This window comes from Myotis brandtii, unplaced genomic scaffold (genome assembly GCF_000412655.1).
Source record: "Myotis brandtii unplaced genomic scaffold, ASM41265v1 scaffold945, whole genome shotgun sequence".
NCBI classification, from domain to species: Eukaryota; Metazoa; Chordata; class Mammalia; order Chiroptera; family Vespertilionidae; genus Myotis; species Myotis brandtii.
In genome coordinates this window covers 363,926-374,184 of record NW_005371900.1, presented here as the reverse complement: position 1 = coordinate 374,184, position 10,259 = coordinate 363,926, and positions in this window count along the sequence as shown.

Genomic DNA, 10,259 nt, shown 5'->3' with positions numbered 1-10,259 from the left:
TGGCATTTTAATTATGATGTGTCTTGGTGTGGTCCTCTTTGGATTCCTTTTGTTTGGGGTTCTCTGCGCTTCTTGGACCTGTAAGTCCATTTCTTTCACCAGGTGGGGGAAGTTTTCTGCCATTATTTCTTCAAATAGGTTTTCAATATCTTGCTGTCTCTCATCTTCTGGCACCCCTATTATTCTGATGTTGGTACGCTTGAAGCTGTCCCAGAGGCTCCTTACACTATCTTCGTATTTTCGGATTCTTTTTTCATTTTGCTTTTCCGGTTGGGTGTTTTTTGCTTCTTCGCATTTCAAATCTTTGGCTTGATTCTTGCGCTCCTCTGGTCTGCTATTGGGTGTAATATTCTTTATTTCAGAGCGTGTATGCTTAATTTCTAGTTTCTTTATCATAGCATCGAGGGTCTCATTAGTTTTCGTGAAGCTCTCCAAAAGTTTATTGCAAGCCCTCAAAATTGCGTTTTTTAGCTCTATATCCTCCATTTCTGTCATGTTTTTTTGTCTCCGCATTTTTTATGCTTTCTTGGTGCACCCCCTAGTGGTCTTTGTGCGCAGTCTTGTTCTAGTTGAGCCTTGATTGTTGTAGTTAATACTAGAGGGATTTGACCACCAGGCCGACTGGCTGTGTGAATCAGCTGTGTCTGCCGCGGAAAACTTCTGTCCTCTGGGGAGGTGCTAATCTAGCCTTTGCCTGAGGCGATCTGGCAAATGGCTCTGCGCAGGGCTTGGGCGGGGCGGGCTCAACAGGGCGGGCGGAGGGAGTGGTTATGGCCCCTCTCAGTCCCGTTCCCAGAGGCTCTGCTTCTCAGAACCCCCGGAACCGCTGCAAACCTCGGAGGGAAAGCTGCCTTCCAACTGATGCCAGACACTCCCGCTTCTCCCGTTTGGGTCCGAGTCCCCAGCGATTCGCCCGTATCTGGAGCTCAGAGTCTGAGACTCCCCCCTGACCGAAAACGACAACCGCGCTCTCAGCCACCAGCCCGCTTTGCGCGCGCACCTCCGCACCTGAGTATTTTCCACACTGCGCCTCCTCTGAGCCTCGGTGTGCTGTTATTTTTCCTTCTAGTTGAAGAGTCTCTCCTCAGCCAGCCTTCCTGTGGTTCTGGGAGATGTCCGTTCCGTCTTTTAGTTGTATTTTTGAAGTGGTTGTTTGCGGCAGCAGTCTGCGGTGTTTACCTATGCCGCCATCTTGGTCTCTCTCGGCATTTTTTCTTTTACTGAGAAATCATTCATTAAAGGCCCAGTGACTTGGAAGAATACAATACATGAAGAAGACCCAGAATAAGAGGAGAGGCAACATCTAACTTTTCTTGGCCACTAAGTATGGAAGCTACTGGCTGCACACTTTATACATTTCCTGACTTAATTACAAGAGCAATGCTGTAAGGGAGAGACTATTATTAGCCCTAATTTACAGCTGAGAACACGGAGGCACAGAGAGTTTCAGTAGGTTACCTAAGGTCACACAAGCAGAAATGATCAGAGGCAGGAGTTACATTAAAACTATCTCCATAGCCCTCCATCCCCATGACCTCCTGCCTGGGTGGCAGGGCTCTGAAACATGACCCTCCTCCTTAACACATGGAGCTCAACCACAGCAGCTGGAGATGGCCAGCTGCCTCCACTCTGCAGCTAGAGAGCCCCTTTCTGACATCTAATCTGAAATGTGTAATTTCTTGTGCTGTGGGTCCTGGTGGTGGCCGGGGTTGTGCGTACTTATAGGAGGGGTCTTGGCAGGACAGGGCTGTGCATGTGGATTGTCAGGGATGATACATAATTGCTCTCCCACGCATCCTATGCTGCCTCCAGATCTGCCCGTAATCAACTTACCAGCTGTGGCAATTATTTGAGATACTTAAAAAAGTAGTTTTTTTTATTGATTTCAGAGAGAGGAAGGGAGAGAGATAGAAACATCAATGGTGAAAGAGAATCATTGATTGGCTACCTCCTGCACACCCCCTGCTGGGGATTGAGCCTACAACCTGGGCATGTGCCCTGACAGGGAATTGAACTGTGACTTCCTGGTTTATAGGTTGATACTAAACCACTGAGCAACACGGGTTGGGCTTGAGATATTTTTTTAAATACCTAACTGAATCATATTTCTTTGATGATACTCCAATCACCTGAATTACTTTTTAAGCCTTTAATATGGCATGGGCTCATGTCTGAGACCTCAAGCACAATCATATACACATTTTTTTTAGATATATATTTTATTGATTTTTTACAGAGAGGAAGGGAGAGGGATAGAGAGTTAGAAACATCGATGAGAGAGAAACATCGATCAGCTGCCTCCTTCACACTCCCCACTGGGTATGTGCCCGCAACCAAGGTACATGCCCTTGACCGGAATCGAACCTGGGACCCTTGAGTCCGCAGGCTGATGCTCTATCCACTGAGCCAAACCGGTTAGGGCTCATACACATTTTTGTTGTTTCTTTCTTCCTAATAAACATTTTAACACTTTGAAAATATATTTCATATAGAGGAAACATGATCTGGATACAAGATAATTTTTCAGATTTTTTTAAATCCACCTGCACAAAGAGAGACAGTGAAAAAAGAAGGAACCACTTTTCATGATTAAGTTCCCAATAGAAAAGGAAAGACTGATCCATAATGGTTCTAGTATGTGTCCAGCACATGGCAAGAGCTCTTTTCAACCCAGTCAGATATGACCTCTTCCATAAAGACCTCCTGACAATTTCTACCCGTCCAGTAATGATGGTTATTGCCTCATACGCATTCCTTCAATCATGGTCATACAGCTCTGTAATCTGTTTGCCAGCTGTCTTTCCTACCAGACTGTGATGTTCTTGGGGGCCATAGATATATCTTATTTATCCTCATATTCCTTGTTCTATCTCAAAAGTCTGGCAAGTTGGTGCACCTCAAAATAAGACTGTTTAAATAAAGGATAAAAACCAGCATCCTATAGACACATTCTCAATAAATGTCCCAAAATGTTTCTGTAAAATAGTCTCCTTAAGTTTTACATTTGTGATGTGTTCAAGGTTTGAAATAAAAACAGAAGTAGAAAAAAAATTAAAGGAAATTGCATAATATTTGTTGGTTGTAATGTTCTACCTGCCAGATATTTTGCAAAGTCTGTTTCAAGGACTATCTCCACTTACCTTCCCAACAACCTCATGTGACGAGAACTTGCATTAGATGCACCTCATAGAACAGAACACTAAGATGCACAGAGGTGAGAGGACTTGCCTAAGAAAGGACAGTAAACTCAGAAGTTGTGGGGCTGGATGCCAAGCCAACAGCCTTACTCTAAAGCCTACCCTCTGAACCATTATGCAGAGTTTATTCTTGTAGTATTATGTATTAATTATGGTATTATTTTCCATTCAAACAACTGCAAACCTACTTTTGCCCCGCCCTGTATAGAATCCCTCCCTGGGAAATGGTGACAACTTTTGGTATCTAAACCCAGCAGGGAGCTTGAAATGAAGGCAAGGGCAGGCTCACGAAGCAAGAACTTAAACGACCCTACAGATGTGGGAGAAAAGGACAGCGGTGATGGGACATCCACAAACCAGAAACTGGACCCCCGAGTTGAAGGTAGAACCCTTCAATGCGTCTCCTCTTCACTGGCTGCCACAGACGCTCACGATGCACGCTTGCCCCACATCCTGGACTAGCCCCTGATGCAAAGCCAAGTGAGATGCTGCACAAGCCCTGGGGGTCTCACGATTGAATAGATTTTCACTGGAGCATTGTACTGTACCATATGCTAGCCAGTAGCTACATATGGCTACTTGACTTAAAATGTAATTAAAATGAAATAAAACTAAAAAATTCAGTTCCTCTGTTTCTCTCACCACCTTTCAAATGCTCAATAGCCAGCTAGTGGCTACCATGCAGGGCAGGGGCAATCCTATATAATAAAAAGCTAATATGCAAATCGATCGAACGGCAGACGACCGGTCACTATGACGTGCACTGACCACCAGGGAGCAGATGCATGCAGGAGCGCTGCCCCCTGATGGTCAGTGTGCTCCCACAGAAGTCAGGCTCACCGCTGGCAAGCATAGTGGCGGTGGCAGGAGCCTCTCCCGCCTTCACAGCAGCGCTAAGGATGTCTGACTGATGGCTTAGGCCCGCTCCCCTGCAAGAGGGCTCAGGTCGGGCTGAGGGATGTCCCCGAGTGCATGAATTTCGTGCACCGGGCCTCTAGTCTAGTATAATTTCTCTATTTCAGAAAGTTCCATTGGGTACCATTGCACTAAAGAACTATACTTAAGAGCAAGAGCCATTAAATTGCAGAGGCAAATGCTAGCTATGCATCTTTGGGTAGGACACTTACCCTCTCTCTACCTCCATTTCTTATGTTCTATCTGTTAAATGAATATAATTATAACACTTGCATTTGAGAGTCATGGTAAGGATTATTTTAGTTAATATAAATATGTTGAGCACCTGATTGATCTATACATACTCAACTATATTGGGTTTTAAAGTTATTGTCATGGATATCACTAATGATAAGTTATTTATATCTCTGGAAACATATGATTTGGTTATATTATAAACCCCGAAAGACCAGACTCCCCTTCCCAATTTACAGATGAGAACACGTAATTCTTTGAGAAATTACCCACATCAATCAGATTCCCATTAGTGAGATATGGAACACACAATTCATGCCCAATGCCTGGGCTCCTGTCAACTGTCGGACCACCCTGACACAGATCTGTTGGTGTTTATATACTAAATATAATAATATATGTCATGATATGATTTATATAATAAAAATAATTATGTAAGTAAAGTGAACCAGATGGTAGATAATAATAAGTGAAGAAAAGCAAACTAGAAGCAAACACTATTCAAATTATTTACAGAAAAGAGAGTTACTTAAATTTGGAATAGCTGTAACAGAGCTAATTGAAAGACTTTACCACCCATATCTTTTCAACTGTATTTGCCAGTTAATGGGCTGGTTTTATGCAGCACATAAACATGAGGTTATATTTAGATGCCTGGGATAGATCCTCCTCCGTGGAAGGCTCTGGAAGGGGGTAATAAAGAAGTCCAAAGGGTCTTTCATAAGACATTGAAAAAATGTATCCCTTGGGTGAAAAAGAGAGACTCCCTGGATCCACTTTGCACTGATCTGTTGGGCATCTTACACTATCCCATAGGTGGAGCAACTGAAATTCACCTAGATTTGTTAAGTGTTGCTTAACTTAATGAAGATACTACATTGGAAAATATTGCACTACCAGAACTACCATACATACATCATTCATTCAAGTGATAATTTTGTTTGTTCCTCATAGAAAATTGTCTAGATACTGCTTTAAGGCTGATGCTCAACTCCCTCACATGTGTATCGATGAATGTAGTGAGGAATCATTGTGGGCCTGTTCTAATCCTGGGACTTTTGACTTAAAAAATGAATACATGTAGAAGCAAAAAAAGCAAAGCAAATCTAAACAAAAGTGCAGAGTTAATAGATAGATTTGATTCTGCTACCTGTTGGCTGTGTTAACATGACCACCTTATTCAATGTGCAGGGGCTTAGTATTTCTATTGGGATATTTCACCTACCTCTTTTTTTTTTAGCAGTGAGGATTTAAACATGGAGCACTTAACACATTGCACATCTTATATCACTTAATTAGAAACTATAACTATGAAGAATTGTATTAAAATGTGTGACCTTCACAAAAACCTTATAAGGTAAGTATGTTAACTCTTATTTGCAGAGAGGATCACAAATCTAAAACAGCATGTCCAAGCTCAAAGCTGTCCAAACGATACCTAGTAAAACTGACCACTTATACCCAGATCCGCCACATCCCTTCCATTGCCCTTAATACAGAAAACATCTAGATGCTGATTACTCCAAATGTACTTGTCTGGCCTGGATCTCTACCCTGAACTCCAGACTTGTATCAAAATGTTTCCAAGACACCTAGGCTTGAAAGTCTAATCATCATCTCAAAACTAACATTCCTAAAGCTGAACTCTTTATCTTGCCACCTTCTGACCTCTATCATCTGCTTTTGTGTTGTCTTTTTCATATCTCTTTTCCCGGAAATAATTCCATCACACCAATTGCTCAAGCCAACATCTTGGAGTTCTCCTTAACTTCTCTCTCTCTCTCTCTTATACTTTATATCAGGGGTCCTCAAACTTTTTAAACAGGGGGCCAGTTCACTGTCCCTCAGACCGTTGGAGGGCCGGACTATAGTTTTAAAAAAACTATGAACAAATTCCTATGCACACTGCACATATCTTATTTTGAAGTAAAAAAACAAAATGGGAACAAATACAATATTTGTATTTGCATGTGGCCTGTAGTTTGAGGACCCCTGCTTTATATCCAGTTGCTCTGAAAATTTGGCTAAGGCTCCCATCAAAATATACCAAGAATCCAATCCCTTTACACTTCCTCACTTATCTCTCTACTTCTTCCCTTTAATTTGTTCTCAGCACAGAAGCCAGAATGACTCTCTCATCTTTGAAAGAAAAAAGCCAAAACCCTTAGAATAATCTATAAAGCCCTCTATCATCTGAACACCCCTCCTTAATGAACTCTCTGGCCTCAGCTTGTAGGGCTGGCCCCTGGCTCACTCCAGGCTAACAACACTGGCCCCATCCATATTCCATCAACTACTGAGACATGCTCTTACCTCAGGGCTCTGCATTCCTGGTGTCCTCTGCCATGAATGCCCTCTTCTCAGCGAGCCGGTAAGATAAAAATTCCATCCTCTTCAAGTCTTTGTGGTTACTTCCTCACTGAGCACCTCCCTTACCAACTTACTTAAAATTGCAACCTCTTCTACTCAGACACACACTCCTTATTCCTCCTCTCAGTCTTACTTTTCTCCATAGTATATGTTTGTCCCCTCTGGGGACAGAATAAGATAGGGTATGAAAATATAGGCTAAGACACGTATGATATTTATTCTCTATCTCCCCTTATTAAAATTTAATCTCCATAAGGGATGACATTTGTGTCTGTTTTGTTAACATCTTTCTCCACAAATGCCTAGAAATATGTATTTAATAAGTATTTGCTGAATGAATGAATGAATGAATGAATGAATGAATACCCAAGGGAAAAAGGTGTTACAATGGTAGCATGCTGTTTTATTCCCTGTGTTTTCTTCCTCTTTAGATGAGCAATAATTTATACTAGTATTTTCAATGCATGGTAGATTTCCTTTTTTGAGTTCCCACCACCATTCCTATAATATTTTATTTCTCTCTGTTTCTTGTTTTGATTTTATAAGCTCTGCTTTTGGCAAGCACTGAAAGAATCTAAAAATGTCCTTGTTTGAAAACAAACATTTAATGATAAATGTAGTAATCATTAATGGTTTACTAGTCACAGTAGTAGCAACAGCAGAGCAATCATTCATTGAGGCCTTTTATGAGTTACGGACCATGATTGATCCTTTACTTGTTGGTTTATTTAACTCTCAGGAAAAGCCCATAGAACATCCATAATTAATAGGGATGGAAACGGACATTCAGAGCTTTAGCTAATTGGCTCCAGGTTACAGAACTAGTAACAGAAAAGTTGGAATGTTCACACTAACCATTCCTTATCCATATAGCTCACAGCATCTTTCTTTCCAAACATTAAAGTACAATATATTGAAAAAGATTTAATTTGCTCAATACATATTTGTCAACAATTGACTTGGTATGGGTTAAACATAATCAGAAGGATTAGTTTTTCCATGTACATACTACAGCAAAGTTTTACAAATGATTCACAGCCTTCAAGTGAACGCGTCTTTTTTTGACTTAACAATACCTTACTCTTTGTCTGTTTTTTCTTTTCTTTTTTCTGCTGCTAAAGGTCTTGTAGGATAAGCAAGTGACTCTTTACACAGCCTGACTTTCTTTCTGAAGCATGGTCTTGCTGCCTTGAAAAGGACTCATAATCACACCTTACCTTTCTTTAGATATGTTTGCTGGACTCCTTGGGGAGGCTTTGAAATGCTGACACTCCGTGTAAGTGCAGTGTGTTTGCCAAAATATATTCTCTGTTGGGGAGGCTGAGGACATTTTTATTTACTTATGGACACAGCATGGTTTATGGCCTCCCAGAGTGAGGAAATGGGAAAGGAAAATGACAAGAAGCAAAATCGAAACCAGCTAGTTGGTAAAATAACTTTAGTTTGTACAAAAGGAGACCAGTAACTTTGAGAAAGAAAACACCTTAAGAATTAATCAAGCCCTAGCCAGTCTGGCTCGGTGGATAGAGAGTTGGCTTGAGGACCAAAGTGTCCTGGGTTCGATTCCACTCAAGGGCAAGTACCTTGGTTGCAGGCTCCTCCCCAGCCTGGGCCCTGGTCAGAGCTCATGCAGGAGGCAACCAATTGATGTGTTTCTCTCACATTGATGTTTCTCTCTGTCTTTCCCTCTCTCTTCCATTCTCCCTAAAAAGAAAAATCAATGGAAAAATATCCTCAGGTGAGGATTAACAAAAATAAAAATTTAAATTAAAAATTAATCAAAGTACTTGAGGGGAAATGATATTTATTGAGCACTTATTGCATGCCAAACTTTGAATAAAGTGTCTATGTTTACTTTATAACATGTCTTTGCAATAAATCGTTGATGTGGATGTTATCCCCACATTAAAAAAAAATTTAGATGGGGCACTGATATTGAAAGAGTTTAAATGACTTATTCATAATCAACTTACGGCCTCTTCATTTTAAAAACCATGAGTTTCCATATTCCACTACAGGAATAATATGTGACTATGGTCAATCTCATTTTGCCAGTGTTGGGTCACATGTATTTGGTTATCCTTATAACTCTAGGTGGAAGTTCCCTTCCCATTCATGAGTTGAACAGAAGGTTTTTAAAGGGAGGAGATCAAGCCCAGCTGGTGTGGCTCAGTGGTTGAGTGTGAACCAGGAGGTCACGGTTCAATTCCTGGTTGGGGCACATGCCTGGGTTGCGGGCTTGATCCCCCACGTGGGGCGTGCAGGAGGTGGCCAATCGATGATTCTCATCATTGATGTTTAGGTCTCTCTCTCCCTCTCCCTTCCTCTCTGAAATAAATTTAAAAATATTTTTAAAAAAGAAAAAAGGAAGAGATCAAGATGGGAAAGGTTTGCAAGTCAAAATACTGGAGAGACATGATCTGCACAGGAAAAAATCATTGGAGATCGCAGAGCATTTCCTCAAATATTCAACTCATTAATGAAAACATGCGTAAGAGAAACTTCTTGAGGGCAGGGAAAGAATCATGCAACCAGAAAGGAAAAATCTCACAATTCACAGGAAATCAGATAGAGTACTTAGAAAACTCAGTAGGATCTCAGGACAAAATTATATGTAGATTACTTTAATCTAATGCTACTTCACATAGTTTAGAGGCAACCTCAAAGGGATTCCTCTCTTTCCAAGTGACTGTAGTCCAGACTTCTTGAGGGCAGGGAAAGAATCATGCAACCAGAAAGGAAAAATCTCACAATTCACAGGAAATCAGATAGAGTACTTAGAAAACTCAGTAGGATCTCAGGACAAAATTATATGTAGATTACTTTAATCTAATGCTACTTCACATAGTTTAGAGGCAACCTCAAAGGGATTCCTCTCTTTCCAAGTGACTGTAGTCCAGAACAAAGCTCATGAATATTTATAGACTAGAGGCCCGGTGCACAAAAATTTGTGCACTCAGGGGGGTCCCTCAGCCTGGCCTGTGCCCTCTCGCAGTCTGGGACCCCTCGGGGGATGACCACCTGCTGGCTTAGGCCCGCTTACCGGGGGATTGGGCCTCAGCTGGCAGTCAGACACCCCTCTGGCAGCCTGGGAGCCCTCAGGGGATGTCTACTTGCCAGCAGGGAGCAGGCCCAAGCTGCAGTGGGACATCCTTAGCGCTGCTGAGGAGGCGGGAGAGGCTCCCACCACCACCGCTGTACTGGCAGCTGGCAGCCTGACTTGTAGCTGAGCAGAGCTCCCCCTTGGGAGCACACTGACCATGAGGGGGCAGCTCCTGCATTGAGCGTCTGCCCCCTGGTGGTCAGTGTGTGTCATAGTGACTAGTCATTCCCAGTCATACTGCTGTTAGGGTCAATTTGCATATTACCCTTTTATTATATAGGATAGAGGCCTGGTGCATGGGTGGGAGCTAGCTGGTTTGCCCTGAAGGGTGTCCCGGATCAGGGTGGGGGTCCCGCTGGGGTGCCTGGCCAGCCTGGGTGAGGGGCTGAGGGCCATTTTCAGACTGGCCACACCCCCTTCAGGGTGGGAGTCCCCCCGGA